Source organism: Myiozetetes cayanensis, unplaced genomic scaffold (assembly GCF_022539395.1).
Source record: "Myiozetetes cayanensis isolate MyiCay16 unplaced genomic scaffold, myiCay2020 scf6-25, whole genome shotgun sequence".
Classification (NCBI taxonomy): domain Eukaryota; kingdom Metazoa; phylum Chordata; class Aves; order Passeriformes; family Tyrannidae; genus Myiozetetes; species Myiozetetes cayanensis.
The window spans coordinates 33078279-33103912 of NW_026087853.1; the positions used below are offsets into that span (position 1 = coordinate 33078279).

Genomic DNA, 25634 nt, shown 5'->3' on the forward strand with positions numbered 1-25634 from the left:
GATACAGAAGTGTTGTCTTAAGAGAGGCTGTAAATAGCAGATGAAGAGAGAGGAGGCGGCAAGAAGGTGTAGAACATCCCCTACACCTGCGTGTACTAAAGCCCTGTGAGCGTGCGACCTCCTGCAACAGCCCAGCCTTAGACCTTCCAGCCAACACCCTGGCTCTGCTGGTGCTGCACAGCAGGACTGAGACAGCTACGGCTTGTGCTCCCACAGGCCTGCCACCGGCGAGGTCCGGCCGGGAGGGGAAACGAGGGTCTGCCAGCAGGTGAGCTGGGGGGATAGGAGCAGGGACGGGCTGGCAGGTGCTGCACGAGCATTGGCATGGCTTCTGTGCCGCTGTGGTGTGTTCGCGGCAGCGCGCCCATGGCCGAGCCTCTCCGCCGGCCGAGCTCCGGTGCGCTCCGCGGCACGGCAGAGGCACCGGGCACCGCACCGTGCGCCGCACCCGCGCCCGGGGATGAAGGGCTGACAGCAAAGAGGGAATGGCCCGGGCTGTGCAGCGCTCTCCTCCCCTGTTGCTGCGGAGCCGCTCCTGCTCCGGCACAGAGCGGCAGAAGCTCGGACAGGGCACTCCGGCTCGGCTCACCGCCGCTGATCCCCGGTGCGGGGCCGGCAGCGAGCGCCACGTGCTCGTGCGCCCGCGCCGCCCCGCGGGGAGGGGAGGGGGCTCGCGGTGCTCCTGCCGGCCTCCGACAGCGGCCGTCGCTCTTTGCGGCGAGGATTCCTCTGCTCCGCTGCCGCTCGTCAGTCACCAGCGGCAGCGAGAGCTGACCCGCGGCCTCGGGCCGCGCCCGCCCCGCCCCGCCCCGCCCCGCCCCGCCCCGCTCGGCCCCCGCGGGCGGCACGAGGCCGGCCCGCAGCGCCCCCGCCGGCCGCGCCGCTCGCGTGGCCCCTTTAAGAGCTGCCCCGCCCACAGCGCTCGGCCCGGCGGCGCGCGGGGCGGGGCGGGGCCTGGCGCGCGGCGGCGGCCGGGGCGTTGGGCGGGCGAGACGCCGGGGCGGCCGGGGCGCGCGGCCGCCGAGCTGAGGGCACCGCCGGGCACCCCCGGGCAGCGCCGCCCCGCCGAGCCCGCCCGCCGAGTCACCTGCACGGTGAGCAGCAGCAGCAGCCGCCGCGGGGGACGGCGTGCAGCACCGTGTCGGGGGCTACGCCGCCGAGGGACCGGCGGGGCGGGGGCAGCGGGCTGGCTGCGGCGGGGCGCGGAGCCGGGCCCGCCGCCGGGGAGCGGGGAGCGTGTGCGGGGCGGGGGCCGGGCGGCGGGTTCGGCGCTGGCAGAGGCGGAGGGTGTCGGCGGCGCTTCCCCGGGTGGGGAGCGAGGGGAGCCTGGCCCGTGGCCCCGCACGGCGCTCGGGGCTGCGGCGGGAGCCCTTCCCGGGCCCGCTCCCTTACATAATGTCACCTGCGGTGTCTGCGGCTCCCTCGTGTCACGGCAGCGGCGGGGCGGTGGTGGCGGCCGAGCTGGGCTTTCTGTGAGGTCAGCGATCTTGAAGTGTGTATTTAGACGTGTGGATTCTCTTGGCGCGGGGTGAACCTCTAGGGTTTAAAAACCCCGAGAGTAATAGCGGATAAGCGTTCACGGCTGTCTTTTCTTTAGTAGAGCTTATGGGAGCATAGAGAGACACAGGGAAAGTGGTATCTGAGATGAAGGCGTTAGTGGAGACACTGCCGCGGACGATTTAACGTGAGAAACTTTGTGTTTATTAAGATTTCATCGTTTATTTTTTCTATACGGTGCTTTAGCAGTGGCCAGAGGTTAGCGCTTCCCAAGCAGCTGCCTTTTACACGTGTGCAGTGCTTAGGCTGAGCCTGTACGTCTGCGTATAACAAAGCTATGGTAAATCCCCTGTGGAGGACTTGGAACTCAAAACTAGGCACGCTAGGCTTCTCAGAACTGAAAAGCAGTAATTGTTCCAAGTATTCCTAAAATTGGGTAAAGGATGAAAAAATACCATAATAAATAGTTCTTATTTCTAATATACTAATGGAAATAGTGACACAATTTTTCATCCTCGTAGTATTCTTTTAAATATATTAATGCAAATACAGTGGTTTCCAGTGGGCGTATTCTCAAGGGGGTTACGTTATTGTGGGGAATGGACTTGATCTCAGTGTAGTAGTTACAGTAATGCAGATTTTGTTGGGTGGAAGGACGTGAGCAGAAGTAAATGTATAAATTAAAAATATCCTGAAGTAGTCTTTGTAATGGTCAAGAGCTAAACTGAGCTGATGGGCAGAGAGGATTTTGCACTTGTCTGTTTGCGCTTCCTAGTGGCTTTTTGTGCATGTTCCCATAAACTCTATTATGTAATGGTGCTTCTCTTGGCAGGAATCTATTGTCACCGCAGTTCCTGAGGTTTCTGGAGCAATGCAGCTTGTTCAGGAAAGTCGTGGTCAGAACAATGGGAAGAAAAGTTCTTAAGAGGAGGTTTTAACCTCTTTAATTTTTCATGTGATAGGACTAAGCTCAACACATCTGGATCTCTTCCAGATTATCTTTACTGTCCTCTGTTTGTTGTTCAGCTTGTCTTTCTCTTCTCTGCACTATAGCTGTCGGGCACCAGTTTGCTGCTTACATTCTACATCAGAGCTGGGAAAACATTGACTTTCTCCTTTAATAATATTTTTTATACTTTGGGCGTTTTTTTGGTGGGTTTTTTTTTTCCCCTCTGAACAGAAGCAAAAGTGATAGAAACTTAATTGTTGCTTAGAAAAGTATTTGAGATAATGGGGAAAGGGGACTCTCCCAGTTCTCATTTCTAGTTTCAACTTGTCAGTACACATCAAAGGGAGGCAAAACGCCTAAGCAGAGGGGGAATTTACATATTAAATGCCAGTGCTCTTAAGGATCGTGTCTTTAGTGTCTGCAGTTTATCGTGTATTTCATCCACCTCTTCAAGGTGTCTGCCATAAATCTCTTTGCAAGTCTGCCTCCTTTTCTTCTATTCATACCCTGCTATTTTTTGGGGGTACATTTCAACGCAGAGAGAATACTTCTTTCTAGTATTATAATCTAGTGGCCAGTTGTGGCACTGGCAACTTTACAGATCACACTTCTGTCTTTTTGTAACTTCCTTGTTGTTTCTGGTAGTGATTCTGTAAGCAAACTTGGAGAAGAAAACAACTTCCTTTTCTTTTTTGGTTTTGAGTTTCATCTACCCTCTTACATTTGCATGTCCTGTTATTTAAATGAGTGTTTTATGAACCAGTAGAGAAGAAACTACGATCTGAAAGTAGGAAGATATGTTTCTTTAAGGGCCACTGGGTGAAGGAAATGTGCCTGAAAGACGTGCAGCCTAATCTAATTAGATTTCAAAATGGAGGATCACTATAGGGCAGAGTGGCACATGGTAAGGGAGCCATAACCTCCTCTTAGACAAGTCGTAGTCAAAACCCCTGTGTCTGCATAGTCCTCCTTTAAAGGTTTTGGGGTTTTTTTAATACACAGATGATTCAATGAAGTATGGGTCTGGGACAGTAATGATCTCGAGACAGAAATTTCCCAACCACAAGTGTAGCAGAGACTTTGGTTCTGTCTCCTTCTCTCTCTGCTTGTCATGCAAATTGACCACCTGTAGTCTGAGGAGGATCCAACGTCCTTGAGTTGAGCAGTGCACATTCTGTCTCTACTGAAACAATTTCCACGCAGTTATCAGGAGTTTATATTTAGTGCAGCCTGTGAAGGTGGACAGAAATGGCTGCTTGAACTCACGAGCTGCCTGGAGAGTCAGCGAGCAATGGTTACTGAAGCCACTAAATGTGTGTCCTGCCAGTAGTGTAGTGGTTTTGATGAAATTAGTTCTGTCCTATGATCATGGTTGTTTTCAGCTCCTTTACTCCTCCCTGGAAAATTGTTTCAACTCTCAGTAAGAGCAGCCTGCAATGGTCTTAACCTCAGCTGTGCAACCTCATAGCTGCAGATTTGGGTGTCTGTGGCTGTTCCTGTTGCATCACTTCTGCTTTTTATCAGTGTACTTGCTCACACCACAGCCATCTACTGCTGTATCACCCACGTAGGTCTCTTCCTTGTTTTGCTTTCCTGAGCAGATGTAAGTTGCTGGCCTCTGTCAGTCCAGGAAGGTTTGACTCTATATTGGGAGTGTGTTAGGCCAGTGCTGTCTTCTCTTTTTTTTTTTTTTTTTTCCCTTTTGGAAGTTGCATCTCTTATTTCTACTCTGAGATGCACCTGGAGAAGTTCGTTATCTACCAATAACTGCATGAAAGGTCAGTAGCTTGAAAGCCCTGCTTCAGAGTTCCCCAGACTGTGCTGTGTTGTGCACTCTGCTTGGCACAGGGACTCCCCGCAGCTCCCCTGCCCTCTGAGCCACTTGTTGGCTTCTATAACCAGCTGATCCTAGCTGATCAGGCTTAGCTGGGAGAGAGGCATCTTTTACTGGCAGAGTTGGTTCTACAACCCACTTGCCTGAAAGGCTGGGAGGAAGGGAGGAGAGGCAACAGAATTCTGCTTTAGGAGTATGTAAATAGAAACATAAAGGCGTTTCCAAAAGCAGTAAGAGGGAAAAATTAACCCATACATAGCAAAGGTGCTCATGTTGTGGTATTGGTTATAGCAGATTTCTTTTGCCAAAAATACGGTAGTCTATAATTATGTTTATCTAGTTGTCATCACAAGTGTTGTATCTTTAGAAGTGCCATCATACATGCTTAATCTCTGTCATGAAGCTATTCTGGGTAGAAATGGAATTACTTCAGATGTAACAATTTAATCCTCAGCACAGAGCTTACTAGCTAGGGACAGGTAGATGACTTCAGTGAAGCACTATGTCTTTGTAAGTCCATCTGTGGAAGTCATCTGGCTTTGCTATTGTGTATTTATGCAGATGGCATTTTCCTTGACTCTGCTAGAAGTCGTGTTTAAGCAGCTGCAAAAATTGATTTTAAGTTTAACCAGTAGAAATGCTTCCTGTAAATGTCAGGAAGTGAGCTTCTGTATGTAGCAAAAAATGTTTTCACCTGCCATTCGTATGTTGGCTGTTTTGTTACTGAGTAGTGGCAGCTACTGCTCTCTCACAGGAAGCTTAGTGCTGTCGCATGGCTTGCTACGTGATGCAGTCTGCAAAGTGTATTTTCAGACTAAGCCTGGGGATGCTAATAAGGGACCAGTGAAAAAACGGCCTATTGTATGCTTATTTGTTTTAAACTGATGATATTTGTGTGTGGTAATTCAAGACAGTTTTTTGAGAAAGTTCAGACTGAAGAGCTGCAGGATCAGAAGTTAGAGATATAAAGCCCCTACCTCCTTTCTACTGCCTGAGTTGTCCCTTTCCCCCCAGCTTCTATCTTTCTCTCTGTGTTGAACAGTGGGCAGGCTCTGAAAGTGGAGCGTACATTGAGAACCTTCTCTGCAGTGCAAAGGATTGATGTGTCTCATGTCGCTCTGGTGATTCCCTGAGGGGAGCTGCGATCCTGGCAACCAGCCCACCAGCAGTAAATTTGCTTCCTGGTATAAGTGAGTGTTGAGTGGAACGGGTTGGTCATCACCACTGCCGCAGTAACCTTGTGGGCAAGGTAAAGCACAGCTTTTGTAGCTGGTAAAGCAGGGTAAAGGGAAACTGGCTTCTGGAATCACTTTTATGTGGCAAATGAAACAGTGCATCATATTTGTGCTATAGACTAGAGTGGATTTCATTCTTGCAGTGTACTTGCCATAGAAATGACTTCCTTGTAGATGGTTGAACTTCACAGGGCTGAAATGTGCACCGTTTTAACCTCAGACTCAGCAGCCCACCAGTTTCAATACTCTCTGTCTCTGTCCATAACTTCCTTAGCTTACTCTTTAAAAGCGCCAGAACCATTTTGAAAACTTTAAAACTGTTTACATTTTTCCTCAACTGATTTTCCTTCTAGCTTATAATTAAATGTTGCTGTGGTTTGCTGCTGTTCCTGTTTTTTTTTTTTTTTTTTCCTCTGCATTGATTTAATGGGATTTTGTAATAAAATGAGAGGGAATTGAAAGAATCTCTGATCAAAACCAAATTTTCATCTTATTTGGGAATGAAGAGAGAAAAGAAGTTATGTTGGTGTATTAGAATCTCTTTCTGCAGGACTTTCAGGGGAGAATAAGTTTTAAGAGAGAAATCCTGTTGATAAATCAGGCTTTCAAAAACAACCAAACAACACCCTTCCCAAAACCCCAACTTCTCTAAGAGAGCTTGAGAATTATGTTCTTGCTCTATGTAGAAATACTGATCTTTCAATATCTAAACTTGCGAATTGTATTGTAATAGTAGCTGTTAGAGACTGCTTTGAGGGGACCTGTAGTTTGTATGCGCAGTGTTAAACATATAAATTAGTGAAATGTTTGAATGTCTCTGACCTATTTAAGCTGTTTGGGTTTTCTCTTCTCTGTATGTAACTTTCTAAAAGTCTTCAAGGATGATATACTAGAGCAGCTCACACTAATACAATTGTACTGGGGGATGTGCCAGAATCTTCTTTGGATATTAGAGCCCATTTGTGCTGATCACTTTCAAAAGGCATTTTATTTATTAGACCTAGTAAGGTGTTCTGATATTAATTAAAACACCTTCCCTGCTGCCCCCTTTAAAGGAAAGGATGCATACTGTATGTGTGTTGCTCTCTGATGAGCCAAAAGCTAGCTGATTTGCAGTGAAGAAAACTTAACAGTAATTGATCACTCTCTGCTGTATGTGGATTCATTATATTTGAAGGCTAAGCCAGAAACTGCCTCTAAAATATCCTGTGTAGGTTAACCTTTGGTGTTGGTACTCAGATTGAGGAGAATCCCTCCTGTGCCAGAACACCAGCCTGGAAGGGTGATTGACACCTCTGCTTTTCAAGAGAAGTGTCAAAATTGCAGAGCATTGCTCAGAGGGTATGAAACCTTCACTTCTCCATCTGCTGCCGCATATGCCGCTGGTGAGCCAGTGGCCATATGTGTGATCATCCTGAAAGCTTTAAAGTCAGCTTCTCTCCAAGGGCCCCTCACTCCTTTTGGAAGCCTGAAAAGGGCATGCTGCTTGCTTCAGGAGAAGGAGGCTCCTGTTTTCCCCTTAGGAAAATTGAGTAGTGTCTTTATAAGGCTAAAGCCTTATTGCAAAGAACTGTGTGATCCTGAAATGCTGCAAACTGGTTCTGTGATGTGCAATGAAAGTGTGCTGGAGACTCATTGCAGGCTTTGCCCTGGTATATGAGTAAACTACAAAACTATACAGGCTTACTAACAGAGATCTGTTATACACTTCATGGATATGGACAGCAAGGTTGTAAGATGAGGGGTTGTGTCTTCGGGTAAGCATGTGAGAGATAGAAAGAGCAGTTTGCTAGGTTTACTTTTCATTTCATTAGCTGTGAGAACCTTCATCTCAAGTCTGTTTCTGGTTTCCTGTCTTGCAGGGCTTGCACGGGTCTGAGACTTTAAACGCTGACATTTAAGTGTGACAATGAAATGTTTAGCAACAAAGGATATCTTTAAGCAGGCTGGACAAAAATTCCTTTCAGCTGCATGGCTTTTACTTTCACTTGGATGACCCGTTTGCCCAGTTTTCAGTTTGCTGTACTTTCTGAAATGGAGGAGGTTACCTTATTGAATACTTTTTAAGCACTGTAATTTTTAGTACTAATGCTGAATCAAGAGGATGTGTGGGGTGATAAGACAATAAAACATACCCATAAATTTGGCATTGTAGAAATAAATTTCCTTTCTCCTATACTTATTCAGGAAGTATGCAGTATTGGAATCTCTGATATGTGTGTGTATCTGATGGCTGGGCTTGATGTGGTGTTAATGTGTGTATTTTAGGTAACTTTTGGGGAATTTCTGTCCCATTGTAAAAAAACCCAACAACAAAGCTTGAGTGCTGCTGAAAAATTATTTTGGTAACACTCTCTGCTATGCTTGAAACTGTTCTCTTATACTTGAGAGTTTTAAATGGAATATGAGAGGGTAGTTTGCATATTCTTTGATTCTGAGTAACTTGTGCAGTATATCTCAGACCCAGGTCTGAATTTCGTGGGTAATGTCTGTACCTGAAGCACAGCTGTGTGCCTGTGTCCTAAAAACAGTAGAGCTACTTCTACCCCTCAAGCCTTCTACTCTTTTACATGAGAGTCCATTCTCACCCCTATATATTCACAGCTAATACTTACTCTTTTTGTGCAGTCCTAGGTGTGTGAATCAACCTGTCCTCACTGAATCATCAGTTTAATCTCGCTAACTTGACAACCGTTGGATGCCAGCCTGTGTCAACACCAGGTAAGATGAAAGCTGATGTGTTACTTTGTTTTTCCTGAGTCTTTGCTTTTTAAACCTGCATTTTGTCCAAATGCCATGACTCTTCTGTAAACTAGTGTCAGAATGTGCTGCCTTCCTTGTTCTCCTACAGCGAGACAGCTACTTGTTAGCATCACTAGCTTTCGAAACAGGAAGTATTCTAAAATGGACTCAGGGTCTGACTCCTTTTTAGCCATGTGTTAGTATTTTTCCTGACACCTCTGTTAGCCTGGGTTTTGTGGTGGTCAGATACAACAAGTTGTGGGTTTTTTCCTTGTATTCTTCGCTCCCTTACGTCTCCCTGGTTTAGCTGTAGAAACTGTTGAAGTCCTCCCTGCCTTCCAGAGTTAAGCATGCATGATAAGTCACCTGTAGTATCTGACCTTTTCTCTTGAACAGAAAATAGGTTTTGTTTTGATTTGATTTTTTTTCCCATACCTGCTCCCAAATGTTACCTTTTAAAACCTATCACAGAGGGATCTTATTTGTGTACTTTATGTTTTAGTTGTGAGAAAAAAAAAATAACCCATATATGTTTTCCAGAGAATTAAACAGAAGAAGTTTTGGACCTCATCCTCCTTTAGAGAAGGGATGTAGATTGGAGGGGGGTGAAGTGGGGAGGAAATCCCTTTAATGCTTTAAAAGAAGTTATTATCCACTGCTCTGGGGGAGTCCTAGTGCTGACAAACTAATGTGAGCCTTTGTTCTGATGCTAATCAAGATAGGGATAATTCTTCTGACTACGCCCTGTTCCCCTCAGATCCCTCTAGCAGTGATAAGGCATTAAGCTCCTTTGCTACCTCTCTTTTTCCTATACCCACCTCTTGGCCTTGTTTTCTGTAACTGCTACCTTGAGTGCAAAGGCTCTAATTTTAAGAGGGTCTCCTTAGGAATGATAATTTAAATATTTTGAGATTTTTTTTTTTTTGAGTGCTCCTGGGTGGTATTTGTACACTTCAGTTTAATAGATATCTTGGTGGCTCTGTGTGTGTTTATTTTTTGTATCATTACGTAAACCCCCCAATTTTCTGTTGATGCAAGACACGTTGGACTTGAATATAGTGGCATCTTTTGGTACATGTTGGGACATGTCACTGAAAATTAGAAGTGATTTTTCATTCTGTCTCTTCTTGGCCAAAGCAAAGAAATATTGCTTCTCAGATGCTTTTGAGAACTCCTTAAGAGACCAACTTCTGATCACTAGCCTAAAGAGCTCTGTAAATTTCCTAGGGTGTGTGCAACCTACATATTGTTTTGATTTATGCAGATGATCTGTTCTTAGTATAAAGATAATCTGCACAGCAGCAGGGAGATGAGCTTGAAGCTTAGGTGTGTAGTGAAATATGACTCTGCGTGTGATATAACAAAAAATAGTTCCTCTTCACTAAATCTTGTGTGACTGTGGGGAAGAGGTGGTGGTGAAAATATGATTAGGTCTGATGTGAAATGCTTGCATCAGACAAAGCTGTTAAAAAATGTCATGCAGATCAAGAAGAGAAGGGAAGAAGTGTTCTGAGTTAGCCTCTTTAGCCTTCTCTTAGCAGTAAGAAGCTGATGAGAAGCTCATCCTTGTCCTTCTAAAAGCAGGTGTGCTAATATAGCAGTGTGGTTTGTGATAGTGGGCTCTCTGAGGATAGATGGTGGCAATCTCCTGTGGATAATCTGTCCTGGGTCTGGCTGATCTGGTCTTCTGATGAATTTGTAAGGAGTTTGCCGTCTTTCATTAAGGGTTATTCTCTATGCAGGGTGGTTTGAGTCCCTCTTTGGTATCAGTACAGAATAGAGGGATAGGAGGGATTTAGACAACTTAAAGATCTTCCCTAGAAGACAGAGACTGTGTCTCTGCAGCTAGCATATATGTATTGGCACAGTGCTCTCATGTTTCATTTTGATGGAGAGTGTTTTTTCCTAATGCAGAATTGTGAAAAACAGTGATAATATAAAAAGCTAATCTCTTTGCAAACAGCACAATTTTTACCTATGTAAACATATAGTATGTCTAAATAAACTGAGCTCAAAAATGTATGCAAAAAGGTAATGGTGTGGAGAGAGTAAGGCTCCATCAGAAGATGCTCATCTGAGGAGACTGACTTGAAGTGGTTTTTGCTAGTGACTGTGCACAGATGGGGAGTGTGCATTTCAAAGGTAATCCAGTGTAGCTTCTTGATGTGAACCTGTGTGAAAACATTAGCTGTAGGAAGGGATTTATCAGCACTTTCTAATAGTTCCTGTGTTTTTTAAGGTTGATTCTGTTGACAATATCCTGAAAAGACATCACTACCAGATGCAATGTGACACATTTTATGTGGGTAAAATTATGGGCTAGGCGTAAGTGCCTTTGCCTAGCACTATTAACCCAACAAATGTTAAATCCCAGAAATGCTCATTTTCAGAGTAAAAACTGCTCTCATGACCTGAAAATAAAAGAAAGATGTAGGTGGTGTTGGTTTTATCTGTTCTCTACCCTGATTTGGTTATGCAGGGCATTTCCTGCAAATGGGTGCCCTGTACTTAGTTATCATATTCTATCGCTTTTCAACGTCCTGATCATCTTCTGTGGTTTGGAACAATCATAGCGAAATGTGTGTGTGAGAGAGCCTGCAACAAGTAGCAGTAGAGAACATGGGATTCTTCTCCCCTGTTATTTTAATCCTGTGAAGTGAAAACAGAAGGAAGATGGCAGAAGCATTTCTGAATGGCTCCCGTGCAAAGCTTCCTCGTAAAGCTTTGAATGCTTTTTTCGCTTGCCTGATTGAACCATTTGCAGTGTGGAAGGCCTAAATCCCAAGTGCTTGTAGCAGTGGTATCTGCTCTGGGGTTAGCCAGCATTTACCTGCATCCCTTCACATATATCATATGCTTTTACTTTCTTAGTTTTGTAGTGGTTTTTTGAGTTTGGGGGTTTTTTTTGGTCCAGGGTGGTATATCCTTTTCAAACTCCAGAGACATATGGCACTTTTGATATTAAAAATTAAGGAAATGGTTTAGAATATTTAAAATGGATTTTTTTTTTCTCTGCAAATACTTTCTTTCTTGTCCACTGGTAGGAGGCCAGAGGGAACAACTTCTGCCTATTTCTTTGTGTATGACCTGAGGTGTTGTGGTGTGACAGTAGTTTGGGTTTTTAGTGGGGAATTTTGGTGTTTCATTTAAAGTAACTTGTAGACCAGCTTAGCTCTTGTGAGTCTTTCGTTTAATCTCTGGTAGAGAGGAAGGAATATAGGTTTTCAGCAGCCACCATGTCCTGGAGATAATATATTGTTTCATTTAAGTGATGACAATCACTTCTTCCCACCTCCCCCCCAACATTTTGTGGAATGGACACTTGTTAATTTTAGTTTTTCATTTGTATTTATCCCTTATTGTGAAGACAGAGTTTTGATTAGCATAGCTTAGTCATCAACTAACGTATTACAAAAAAGCTCTTTGACTTTTGACGTGACAAACCATTTGCTGTGTGTGAGGGGAAGAGATTCTTCCCTACCCCCTCCCGCCACATAGCCTTGTGCACTGTGGCTGATTCCCTTCTGACTCGGTTACCTTAACAGCCAGTTGTGCTTACAGGTAGACCTGAGCATCTTGGGGAGTGCTTGTGTCAGATTAGTAGGTGATCAGATATCTCACCTAACCTTGGAGGGCGGGTTGGAATCCAGCACTACTTGAGTGTTATTTTCCCTGTGACTGTAGTAGAGGATCATGCACTGACCATATGCTCCTAAAACATATGTTCCAGTGACCCAAGCTGGGTTCAACTGGAATGTATAGATTGAGGTATTTCTTCTTTACAATGATGGATCCTTCAGATGAAAATGAAGGCATGCTTGTGGGAAAGGGTGTTGCCTATGTCCTTGGCAAACAGTGTCTGTTTAAGGAAATTGGCAGTATAACTGGTATGCTATCACATGTGCTGAAGTCCTCACTTCTCTTTGCCTTTCTAACAGGAAGGACTCTGCAGTTCATGACAGAAAGTAGTCTTCTGTAGTTAAACAAATCTGGTTTAAGAGTAGCAAGAAAAGGCATCTATTTGTGGTGGGCATTAGAACTGTTGATAGGTAACTTAGTTCTGGGGCAGGTAGAGTGGCAGTTTTATGGCAGCGAGAGCCTGGGTTGAACCCATCAGTATGAAATATTCATCTGAAAAAGAATTTGCTACGTCAGATCTACTGTTTGAGAGGTATGTCACCTGAAGATAGCCTTGTTGCAGTATAGGTTGGAATCTGTCAGTACTTCTTTAAGTTTTAAATGATTCACAGAAAAATCTAGATTTTTCAGAATGATTTGTGTTGTGTTTTTTTTTAATTTTTAATCTAGAAGCAGGATGCCTTTCATGAAGTGTGAGGCAGCACGGGAAGCTGGGAAAGGATATGTGTATTGTACTTTCAGGAGTTTTGGAAGGGCCTGAATAATGAAGTTGGAAGAAATTGAAGCATTTGAGTGACTGAATGTTTAGAGTTGGTACCAATAGATTTCTGACCTCTGGCAGTATGGCTGAGAAAATAGTCCTGGTTACCCCTTGTAAGTTGATCTCTGTTACCTTGGTTGACATGTGTACCTGTTCCACCATCTCCAGCTGTGTACTGGTATGTTGGTTGGTGCTGGCAAAGTGAGGACTTGAGTCAGAAATACTGCTTTTTACAGAATGATGAGCAGGCTGCAGCCTCTCCAAGCATTGCTCCAGACAAGCATAGCTGAATTTGAGACGTAATAAGATTAATTTTTTTTTCTCTGAGGTACTTGGTGACAAGCAACTGTACATGGTAAAGCAAGCTGGTGTTTTATAGTCCTCCTGCATTGTGCATTTAGTTGCAGCATAACCGATTCCTGCTGTGTCAGGCATACATTGATTTTGGTTTTTTATGCCAACATTGATTTTGGTTTCTCGTGCCAATTGTTTAACAGGCTCCCAGTATGTAGGGGAGTTTTGCACCCTCTTTCTACTTTTGGCACCTCCCACTGACTTTTCAATTTGTTTAATTCCCATGAGTGGTGAACTTTATTGCATGGGTACAGTAACAGTGGCAGGTTTTTGTCTTTTACACCATGAAGATAAATATTAAGTGTAAAATCAATAAATTTTATCTAGATATTTTTCCAGTAGGACTCACAATTATCTTAGTCTTGCTTGTCTAAGTTCTTCTCTGTCACCCTCTTGGATATGGAGCCAAAAATGTACATGATAATGGTAGAATTTTCTCTTACGTGTAGAAGGCAGACTGTTTCTCAAATTGAAAAAAATTTTTGGATGTAGGTGAGGTTCAGGAGGAGCCAATAAGATGTATTAAGCCAGCTTAAAAAAGCCTACTTAAAATACTAGTATACTGCGATGATCCTATGAATTCAGTAGAGTTACTTCAGACTTGGACTTGTAAGGGTGATTGCTGTTACACCCTCTGTACCTGATGTCTAAAAGACTACTGCAGAGATCCTCTCCCCTTTTTGACGAAGGGAGGAAAAAGAAGACTATTGCACCCAGAGTGTGTGGAATCCCTCGACGAGTGTCATACTTGTGCCTGCTACCCATGAGTTGGATACTGAGAAAGATGTTTGACTTGCACTGCCTGTGAGAACAGAGACTGACAGCTCTGGAGGCTGGGGTTCTATTAGCCTCTCAGGAAAAAAACAGGAGGTTGAGAAAGGTGATTAGTGTAGGCAGCATTAATGTAAGCTTTGTGTAGTGCTTTGAATGTTGTGTAGTTGTTGCGAGCTTTCTGCCTATCAAAGCATCTGCAGGAAATGGCGCAGTAAACTAGATAAGCTTGTTTTCATCACCTGTGAATTCTTGCACACCAATATTAGTGCAATTTTTGAGGGTGGATCAGTTTCCTCAGTATGCATTTGTCTGTAACTGAGATGGAATCTGTAGTGTGCTAGGTGGTGCTCCCAGGTGAGGACACAAACTGCAGTCAGAGGCCAGTAACATGCCATGGAGGAATGTGTGTGTGTGTGGGAAGCACATAAAAATGTAACTAATTAAAATTGAACTAACCTGTTTCTTTTATGTGAAGCTACTCTTAAGAAGTTGATGATCTGAGTACATTTGGGAAGACAGATCTTGAAACAATCTACCAGTCTCCTGGTGTCCAGGAACTAGTTCTTGAAATGAGATTGTTGCTTAGCTTCTGTGAGGAAGAATTATTTGGCCATAGGTTTTTGCCTTTAGGCTGTGTTTGGCACAAAAAGTTTTAGGTACATTCCAAATTCAATCCAGTTAGCTTTGTATTGGTATTAAAAGCTTAAGTCCCATTCTTTCTCCTTGGTCTTTCTGTGAAGAAGACATTGCTGGGGAGGGGAAACTTGGACTTAATAACTTGTCAGTGTTCTATAGGTAGTTCTCTGTAACTAAAGATGAGCTTTTTTGATGTCTTCTGGAACAAGAAGAACTAAAATATCTAAAGTACAGAAGCAAAAGCTCATTGAGTAAAAATTATTTGTGGATTCACTTCCACAATTAATGACTGTTTACAGTGTAATGGGGTGTAATGCGGGGCTGCTGCACGTCTTGTACTGTGGTGTGCAACTTCATTATGTTGTGGTTTTCCCAATGTGTGGCTGTAAGGTTGCCAAGCTTTTAGCTGGTGGTGTAGGGATGTGCCAGCCACACCTGGCACAAGGCAAGTAGTGAACCTGTAGGTGTGCAGGGCATGGGTGGCCACAGGGAGGAAAAGAGTTTAGGTACTGCATGGGGCAGGGTGGCAGGCATTGGCATTACTGTAGCTGGACACAGAAGTTGTTACTCATTTAGTCGTTCACTTCTAGGTAAGGTACCAAACTTGGGAATACATGGCTGCTACCTGGAACGAAAAACAAAATCTTAATGTAGAAATGCAGTTTTCAGGTGGAAAATGTTAAGGTAGAAAGAAGCATAGAGAGGGTCTCTGCTTCTGTGTCGGTGGTGGCCTCTGGAGTGCCATGCTCCTGGTGGTCAGGCTGTGGAGGTGCACATTTTGCTGTAGTGGGCATTAAATAAACCACACAGTTTATCCAGAATGCAAACATGCAGTGATAGCTGTACTACAGAGGAAGATTTGTATGATTCTCTGTTGAACAAAACCCCAAGATACTTTGTTCCCTGTTTTTGGCTTGAGATACCAAGTCGTAAAATCATTTAGGTTGGAAAAGACATCTGAGATAGAGTCCAACCATTAACGTAGCACTGCTAAGTCCGCCACTAAACCATGTTCCTGAGTGCCACATCTATGTATCTTTTGAACACTTCTGTGGGCAGCCTGTTACAATGTTTGACAAACCTTGTAGCATTAGAAATTTTTCCTAATAGCCAGTTTAAACCTTCCTTGATGCAACTTGAGGCCCTTTCCTTTTGTCTTACTGCTTGTTACTTGGAAGAGACTGAATCCCACCTTACTACACCCTCCTTTCAGGTAGTTGTAGAGGCCAATAAGGTCTCCCCTGAGCCTCCTTTTTTTCCAGAATAAACAACCCCATATCCCTCAGCTGTTCCTCATAGGACTAATGCTCCAGTCTCAGCTTCTTTGCCCTTTTCTGGACATGCTCCAGCACCTCAATATCTCTCTTGAAGTTTGTTGCCCAAAACTGAACCCAGGATTCAAGGTGCGGCCTCACCAGTGCTGAGTACAGGGGAATGATCAGTTCCCTGGTCCTGCTGGCCACACTATTTCTGATACAGGCCAGGATGCCATTGGCCTTCTTGGCCACCTGGGCACACTGCTGGCTCGTGTTCAGTTAGCTGTTGACCAACACTCCCAGGTTCTTTTCCTGGGAAGCTTTCCAGCCACTCTTCTCCAAGCCTACAGCACTTCATGTTGTGACCCAAGTGCAGGACAAATGCCCAAGATGATGTACTTGTCTTTCTTCTGGAGGAAGGTGAATTTGATCTCCTCCTGAGCTAGACCTTACCTCCTTTTGCATCAAACAGAAGCACTTCCTCGCCAGGCTTCATTGGGCAGGATTGTTGAAATACTTGGTGTTCTGAAAACAAAAAAAATCCTGTTGCTCTGGGGTTTCTTGATGCCTCATGAGCAGTAACTACATAAAGGGACTTGATCAACTGGAAATTCCTATCTTTGAAAAAATTTTTCAAATATTTGTGTAAGATTATGAAAAAATTTAGGGGATGAAATGTTACTTCCACTTTTCAGGTCATAGTGTGCTCGTTGACATAGGTATGGTCATTTTGATATCCCAAGAATAAATCTGGTCCCTCCAAATTTGAAGGATTGGCTATGCTTCTGCTTTTCTTGGTGCTACATAAGGTAATGAGCAACTGAGTTGTCCTGTATCTAAAGTTCAGACCTTGGCAGAGGAGCCTGGGGGCACTGTTAATACCTGAACCTTCTTTTAATTTACAGAGGGAAAACTCCTTTAATTACTGGGTAGATCACAAATATGAGGATCAAAGTTATACTTTTGAGGCAGAGTTTAGCAGCTTACAAGGTAGAAGTAATCATGTCTCTCCTTGCTAATGAAATTTAATGTTTGGACTACAGAACTGAGGACAGACTTGGGAAAAGACAATATAAAATTTTGTCTGTCCTCTGATATACCAGCCTTCCTCCTTGGCCTCCTTATCCTTGGCAGAGGGCAAGTGCCATATGCAGAGGCATTTCAGCCACTGCTGCTTTCTGTAGTTCTGTGTGCTTGTGCTGGGGTCTCACACAACTGCTGGTCTACTCTGATCTTTTCTTCTCAGGCTTCCACATGCAAAGGGATCATGGTGCCCAGCTCTGGATTCAGGTGATCCTAAAGTAGATCATCTTTCCTAAGTTTTGCACAGGAAAACAATGGATTTTGTTTGTCTCCACAAAATCTGCCTTTCCTGGAAACTAACAAGGCTGCTACAGTTTGATTGCTGTTAGCCACCAGCAGAGTTAATGATACTAGACAAAAGAGTATTTGTTATGGAAGTCCATATTCAATCTCTTCCAGTGCCCTTTGGCTTGCTTATATCTGTGCTACAGCCTTTCTGACCTCCAATACTATTAATTGCCCCCTCTGTCTGAAAATGCATTTAATTCTGCAGTGCTTTTATAGGCAGTAGATCTTCCTTTTCACATGGAAGAAATGGAGACTATAGGTCTTGCTACAAATTGATTGTGAGGAACTTCTGGTGATGTGGAAAATCTTAAATAAGAATAAAGTAAACCATTTGCAGAAGCATGAGTTGTAGAAGGCTTTAGAGTCAGCAGCCTGCATCCAGCTTTCAGCTTCCATGGAAGGTCGCTACACCACACAAGTGCACTGTTTCTGTTTCAATTTAGTGTTAAGTGTATCCTTTTGTAGTAGGATCATCAGTAAATGATGGAGGGCAAAACGTGTAAGAAAATGACACTTTGTTCTACAAACTTATCATCAAAAGCTGGCTTTCATAAGCATAAAGATGAAGCTTCTGGTTCTAAGGTGAGACTGCTAGCAACTTCTGGGTATATACTTAGTCTGGCAATAGCTAAAATTCTGATACTGCATTTCTTTTTGCCTCTGGCACTTTTTGGTTGTGGAGCTGTTAGCTAGATAGTTGCTGTCTGTGTCTCCTCTTTGCTGTGTTGGTTTTTCCACTTACTGCTTGAGCACAGTCTGAAGAAGCCTTGAACTCTACATGAGAACTATACACTGGGAGACTGCCTCTTCGTCTTCCTGTAAGCAGATGCTTAACTCTGCTAGAGACACTTTTGGATTACTCTGTGTAGGAATGGTCATCTCTGGCTTGCTTGCCTGAATTCCCTTCCACAGGCAGAGAGCAAATAAAAAGTGAGATGTGTGGGTCAGGGCAGTAATATATCTGGACTCAGACTGGAGTGTTTTAAAGGGATGGAGAGGGGAGGCTGGAAAATACTGTGACCTGAATGGATCTGGGAAGTAATGCTGGCAGTAGAAAAATAAAATTTTTCATTTTATTTACTCCTGGCACTTGATTGTCAGAGTAGGCTTTTATACTATGTTCTCTTTGTGGCTTAGACTGCTCAGCACTGCTGCAAAATCCTTCTAATCCTTTTTGCTGTCTCTTTCAATGAAAACTCTATTGACAGAGTGAATTCTTGAATTCCAGAGAGCAAGTGTGATTTCAGGAAGAACCAGCAAATGTGGCAAGATCTTGCTGGGAGGGAGAGACTCTTAGAGAGGTGAATTAACTGTTGAGGACCTTTGCTAGTACCAGTGGTCCTTTCTGCTTTCACAACTAAATGGTACCCAGCAACAGGTGTTCAAACAGAAAAAGACCTGGTTTGGGTTTTTTTAAGAGAAAATGAGGTTGCGTTAAGATTGTCCCTCTTGCCTTGTAACTTTGCTGCGTGGCAGACCTATGTGTGGGATAGCACTGCAGAAGTAGCAGCTTTCTCAGCTATCATGCATGTGTTCTGTAGGATGTTAGAAAACATTGCTGTCATGCATCTGGCCTCACATTTGCTGAAGAAAGATGTATTCTGGGTGCTCTGATTAGAACCGACTGCGTTGGTTGCAATTCTGAGCAGTGCTTTCAGGGATTGAAAATGGCTTCACGATAGCAGTTGAGATTTACTGTGTTAACCGTGCTTACTGCTTACTGCCTTGCAACTCCAGAGTGTAACTGTGATCTGCTGGTGACAAAACTGGTCTTTGTGTTGCCACTCTGACTAGGCAGTGGATAAACCAGGCTTATGTTAGGACTTGGCAAAACTCCTACATGAGTATTCTCATGCTCCTCTCATCCTCCTCTATCTGGCATCTTAACATGAAAAGTGCCCTGACCTTGACTGTCCAGGCCAGAATACTGACTGCACCAGTTCCTTGGAAAGCTATATCTAGACTGCGAATGATGGGGCTGTAACAGGAAAAGGGGAACAGGCATTTTGCCTCTTAACTTGGAAGGAACGACCTATTACTTTGCTTTTAAATATGAATGAACTCATTCTCCTTTCTTCAGATACTGACCATATGTTATTCCTGGTAAAAGCAGCAGATGTTCCTCTCCTGCTGTGTTTTGCTTTGTTACACAAATTCTCTTTGTTTTCTTTTTATCCTGTTTGCAGTGGGCTGTGATATTGTTCATCTTCAGTGTATCAGATTATTGCCCTGAATTTCTTAATATGCATTTACAAATAAGTCAGGGGTTGCATGAAATGTTGCTTGGGTGGTGGATCTGATGTGTCTGTGTGTATAGGTGGTAACTGAACCCTGTGTTCTGGTTCAGTATGCTCAGCTGAATAGTTTCTCCTTCTGTTTTGCTGTTACTTGTGGCCTCTGCACTTTGTTCTTCAGCATAAAACAGATTGTTCCACCCCACCTTCTTTGTGGTAGTTTGGTTTTGGTTTGCTAGTGAATGCAGTTTCTTTGCAAATCTGCATCACTTTGTATCCAAGAGCAGCGTTGTTCTAGTGGGAGAATGGGGATATTTTTGCATGTAAGTGGTTCTTTTCAATGTTCTCCCTGCCAGTGTAGTTTATCCTCGTGCGTACTCATGAGCTGCTGTTCCAGTTTACTAAGGGAGAGTAGGCATATGGAGGTGGACTGCAGCAGACAAATGTCTATGAGTGCCAGAGAGACCATGGCATTCCACAGTCTGGATGCAGGAATTTAAGGATTGAACCCATAAACAGTTGTCCTCTGTTGTGTCTTTGTTTGCATGGAGTATGAAGCACTTGACAAAACACTCAAACTTCAGTCCTTTCTGGTGACAGATGTTGTTGCATTGCACTGTATTCTTAGGAATCCTCATATGGGAAGGGGCACATCATTTTGCCACTGGAGATCTGTTGCCCTAAGGCAGTGTCCGAGGTTGGCTGAGCCTGCACTGCCATGCTGACCTGCAGTCTATCACACATGCAGCTGAAACAGGCATGGTTATGAACTGAGATCTTCTGTAGGCTATTTATGTGGGCATGGTTGAAAGCAGCTTCTTCCCCTTTCCCTGTAAATTTAGCCATGGTCAGAATTTCTTTCTTTTCCCTTTTCAGGGACCCTGCCTACTGGTTTTCTGTGCAAAGATAAGCAGATGTCAGTTTGGCTAAGATTTACGTGTCATAATTACTAAGAAGGGTGTCAAACAAAGGAGAATATGATGGTAGATATTTTTTTTAAGATTTGTGGAGTGAGAAGGAGGATTTGCTGTTAATATCAAGGAAGCTGTCATGATTTAGCAGTAAAAATTTGTCCATGGTTCAGTGAGGTGATGAGATTGCCTAAGATGAAGCAATTGCTAGCTTCGTCTTTCCCTTTTGAGAGAATGCAGATAGCAACTGTGGAACAGTTAAAAGTGTGTGTCTGGTTGGTTGTGCTCTGTGATTAATACTGTACTGAGAAGAGGCACTAGCACAGGTCTTGGGACCACTCCATTGGTATGTTGTCTCTTGCTTTACTTTGTAAGGCTTATGGCAGTGATATGGGTCGATTCTCCTTTGGGGAAAGCATGAACCTCTAGAGGAGGGATTCTGTCCTCTGGTAAAGGAAACAGGTCAGCAGGTGCTTATCTCAGGGCCCAAGGGATTTACCTCAGACTATGGACTGAAGAAACCTGTGGTATGGAACTGCCCTTCCTGTCTGTGTTCAGAAATCACTAGGTCCTTTCTGGAAGACCTGTGTCTGGGTGCTCTTGGTCCTGTTGTTTTCTGTTTGATGCTGTAAGTCACTTGTGATGATGTATTTGTAAACTCTGCTTAGCATGTGAGAGCTTGTAGTTGCTACATTCAGTGAGACAAGCTGATCTTGTAGGCAGCTGTAGTTGCAAAATATTATCACTTTCAGGTATCTCCAAAATTAGCGTGGTCCCTTGACAGAGCCAGTCAACAAGCCACTCTGTTTTAAGTATCTACTCCTACTGAAGGAGACTGAAACCTAGAGTACTCTTAAGTGGGAGGGAGAGTATGTTTGAGGATGGTGGGATTAATGGTAGGGTTACTCAGTTGTGATAGATGGCTCTAAAACTTTGATGCTGCTCTTAGTAGAAGACAAAACCACAGGAGTGAAACCTGCTGATAGCTGTGTTTGGGAGCAGAGTCATGTTCACTGAGAATCCCATTGGGTCCACTTACAAGGATGCAAGGAAGCAGTGTTTTCATCTTTATCTGGAATTAGAAGAGGAACAGCTGCACTGGGGGTGATAAAATGCAAGGAAAGGCTAGATAAATGCTAAGACATCATGAAGAGACAGATTTCTTTGTAGTAGTCTCATTTGTATTTAGAGAAGTTATTACAGTTTTTGAGGTGCTGCCAGAATGTGCATCCTGTAAGCAACAACAAAAAGAAGAATCTTAAAGATCAGTGTTCTGGATGACTGGAGATGTTATGTAGCAAACCTATGTTCTCTGTTCCACTGCTCTCAGTAGTTTACTCTGCACTACCATTGCAGCACCCCGTGGTCCAGGCTGCAGGAATGCTTTGGCTTAGTATCAAGCTCTGAAAGATATGTTCAGCAGTGGCTCATGATCTCAGCCAAGGAGGGGGTGGTATGCTTGTGTATAGGTTCTCTCTTAAGGAGGCATGACTAAACTGGGAGCAGTTAAAAGAAATTACAAAGTAAAAAAAAAAACAAACTCCACACTCCATTCCCATTCCTTTCTCCTATCCAAAACCAGTCTCCCTGCCACAAAACCTGCACATTTTCTGAAAGTACGTGTGGCATGGGAGAGGAGACAGTTCGCTCTTTTTCCTGGAGCAGGAGATTCCTGTGTTCCCAGTTGTGGTTGTTTAGGGAAGCCCTTTGCAGGTATCTGTAGGGTGGTGATAACCCCTTGCACGAAGGAACATGGCCCCCAACACCAGAATGCATTTCATTGCTTCACTGAGCTCCAAAAAGTAAGAGTACTGCTCAGCCCTTGCTGAGGGGGTGGTGTACCCGTACAAGTAACGCTAAATTGCTGCTGCTGCAGCCGCACTGGACCTTTACAAAATGCACAAAGTAACTGCCCTCAAAACCTTGCAAACTCGTTCCTATTTGCCCAGGGGCGATTTTTGTCAGTCATGGGAAGTCCTGGAGACATTGTTAATGAGTTCAGCTGAGGAAATAGCACAGGGAAATGTGGGTGAGGGAAGGCTCGGTCCTGCGTGTGAAGCGTGAACTAGAATGTGCAAAGAGGTTAAGGAGGTGTGGTAGTAATTTTAAGAAGGAATGAAAGAGAAATGAAAGCAGAGGTGAGGCAGTGTTAAGACTTCAAAACAAAGGGAAAGAGCTGGAAGCTGGAGAGTGTACTTGCTGGCAAAGAAAGTCAGTCTTTACTCCATAAGTATCAAGCTTGTGTCAGGGACTGTAGCTACAAAAATGAAAAAGGGGTTAAATATTTACTGATAAGAATTTGAAGGAAACATGTTTCCAAGCAGTTTTGCCCTTTGATTCTTGCTACTGAGCTAAATTATTGGCATGTTTGGGACAGCTCAAGTATCTGAGTGACCTTTTAATTTCCTTTTCAATCTTCTGAATCTACTGTAATGAACAAAGAAAGCATTAAGAACAGGCGTGGTACAGATTTTATTGCATGTTTGCAGTAGACCTGGAGAGAGGAGATCTGGAGTTCTCTGGCTGTGATGTGGCAAGAATCTTCTATGAGAAAAAGATCACTGAATGCCAGTGGTGGTTCAGATTAAAGAGGTGTTTTCTCTCCATGTTGTGGTAGCTCGTGATATCCCTGTAGCAGTGGTCTTGTTTGGTCTGTGTTTATACAGCACCTAGCACAGCATGGTTTGATTTGTAGGCTCTGATTTGTGCCTCTCTTTGCTAATGAGGCAAGAAGTGCTTGTGAAGGGCTTTTTTTTTTTTTTTTTTTTTTCCCCCCCCTTCCCCCACCTAGTCACATACCTGTCTGAAGCAAGAGTTTATCCTTTGGCATGTGCCCCAGGTTTCCTGTCTGCATATCTTCCCTTGCATGACTTCTGTAGTGAGTTAAACAACTAGCTGTTATATGTGAAAAAAGATGTAAAAAGCATGTGCTAAAGAGAAGGGATGAGAAATGACGTTTCAGCCAAGAGGCTTACATTGAGTGAGGGGGATGAGGAAGGAGAATTCAGCGGAGGAGGAAGCAGCATGAAATCAGTGGACTTTTTATTGCACAGCATGAAAAGATCCCACAACTAAAATCTGATCTAACCTTTGCTTCCTGTGTGTCTGACAAGAAATGTTTCCCATGTAAGGCAATGAGAGCCTGCTGTAAGGAAGCACGTGGCTGTCATTTATTTCAGAAAATGTGTCAGCGTTCAACCATAGGAAAACAGACCAGATAGACCTGTGGTAGCTGCAGCCTTTATTGCCCACGTTTATGCTATTTAAAGACTAGTCTTCTCCATCTTGATTCTAGTGAAATAGCAGGTTTGGCTTGCCTGAAGTCTACTGGCTACTTGTAGCTGAGGAGATTAAGACAAACATTGCTGGGGACAGGCCTGACATTTCTCAAGCCAAAATATTTGGATTATCCAGTTGATGGTAAGCCAACACCCTTCCAGAAGGCTTATAAAGCTTTGGTTTGATTGTTGATAAATGATTTCTTATGCAAGTCACCTGTGTAAAGCCACCTACAGTTCAGGTGTGGTTTTAAAAAGAAGTGTTGATTATGTTAATCACTTCTCTGAAGTTCTTCAAGATTGATTTATTTCTTATACCCTCTTTTCTCTCATACATATTCTTAACTTACAATAGTGGAGGAAATAAACTTTCTATCTAGGAAATGGGGATTTAATAATTTATTGGCTAAAGAAGCAGAGGATTCCTTTTTGTGCCTTGAAACAAAGGTGTTTGCAGACCTTGGGTTAATCTTCTTAATATCTAAAAATTAGTTTCAACCCTTAACTTTAGCTAATTCCATGAACCAGACCTTCCCGGTATTGATGAAATGAAGACAATGATGTAGGGTGTCCCCTGTTCCAGTTTCAGCTTTTTTTTGGGCTTCTGCAAATTGAATCTCATTGTAGGTTGTGCATCTTTCTTTTGTTGCAGTGTCTTTCATGTTACTATGATTGGTCTTAATTCACCAGTCCCAAACCTTTTGCATTTTGTATGTAGGCCTGGGTGAACACTTGTAGTAGAAGTGAACTGGAATTCCTCTCCATGTTGTCATTTCTTCATAACTGGTTTGAAGGTGAGCTCTAAAGCTGCTCTCAGTAATGTGCTGTGGGGATTGAGTGTCACTGTGCACTAAAATGATACAGCCCTCACAAGGCTGGTTCTTTCCTCCTTCTGCATTTCTTCATGCCCATCAAATCAGGAGACCTTCTTGCAGTGAGGAAGTCAAGATTATTTCCCTAGAAAAGAAAGCAAGCAAAAATTTTGAGTTGGGCGTCATGCGACTGTTGATGCTTCAGACCACCACCTGCTGTGTGTTTCTCATTGCAGGTGGAAGTACTTGCAGTGTTTGCAAGGAAGTGTTCCCCTGATGGTGGTGGTGTTGAGGGTATACCAGAAAGTTCTCTTGAGAGCCTTTTGTCTTTTGGGAAGAGTAACTTTTTATGTCATGATTTCTGAGACTGAAACTTGCTGTTGGTCTAGTGACAAAACCCAACATTTTCTTTGGTTAGAAATAAAAAGTTATCAATGGCAAATCATCTTCAAAGAACTGAAAGTCCTGCCCTATTACACCTGTTTCATAGCAAATGTAGCCTAAGTATAATTAAGTTTTTAATATTGGATTTGTCTGCAAGGAACTTGCAGTGAAGACTGTTGATACCTTTGTAAATAGTATGGCTTTGCTTGGCAGAGATGATGGAACTTAACTTTGGTCTTTCAGGAGCACATGGTTGGTCTGTCCTTACCAGCAGATGGTCCTACCTTTCAAAAGGGCTTGTAGTAGCATTTCACTGGAATTTCTTTCCATTTGCAGGGGTGGTGTGAAGCAGCCTTTGCAGTGATTTCCAGCAGCTGCACTCTAGCGCTTCTGAGGAGTGGAACTCGGAGGTGGTGGGGAGGCTGGAAAAGGAGGTGGAGGCTGTGACTCGATTGCTGGAGGCCAGGGAAGGGGGATGTGAGTGTTGGAGAAAGAGTTTCTGATAGCTATTGTGCTCCATAGCATGCTGTAAGGAGGGTGGTTTCCTCAAAATGTGCCCTGTAAAGTCCTGTGGAGCCTTACTGGAACTAGTGATGTTCCACAGTGCAGGCTTCTCTTTGTCCTCCCCCCACTTTCTGCTTGTGAAAGAGTGACTCTTGCTTCAGGAGGAGTGCAGATTCTGAAGCACAAAGGGAGGCAATAGTTTGTTGTCCAGAGCCAACTGTTGCTTACATCAGTTAAATGTCATGTTCAGCTTACCCAGAAAAGCAGTCTTAGATGAGTTAGAATGTGTATAAAAGCAAGCAGAGAGTATGCTTTTCATGAAATGAAACCTGTAATGGCTTTTTAAAAATCCTGATAGAAGTCTGGATAGCTGCAAGTGACAGACCACCAACTCTTCTGGTTACAGCCATTGTATGTGACTCATAATACAGTCTTGCCCTGAACTTTGTAGGTGGAGCTACAGA

General features: G+C 43.7%; 1 protein-coding gene across 6 annotated transcripts in view; it reads left to right on the top strand.

Moving 5' to 3' along the window:
* The window catches only part of SUSD6 (sushi domain containing 6), a 100221-nt gene that overhangs the window by 12162 nt on the left and 62425 nt on the right, over positions 1–25634 (top strand). For 3 of the 6 annotated variants that reach the window (XM_050335081.1, XM_050335082.1, XM_050335083.1), the window contains one exon: positions 8144–8236. The gene's annotated coding sequence lies outside the window, so the exon portion shown is untranslated. Of the gene's footprint in view, positions 1–946; positions 1095–1474; positions 1493–8143; positions 8237–25634 lie in introns of those variants that run through there. The other 3 variants (XM_050335080.1, XM_050335086.1, XM_050335084.1) reach the window with 2 other exon arrangements.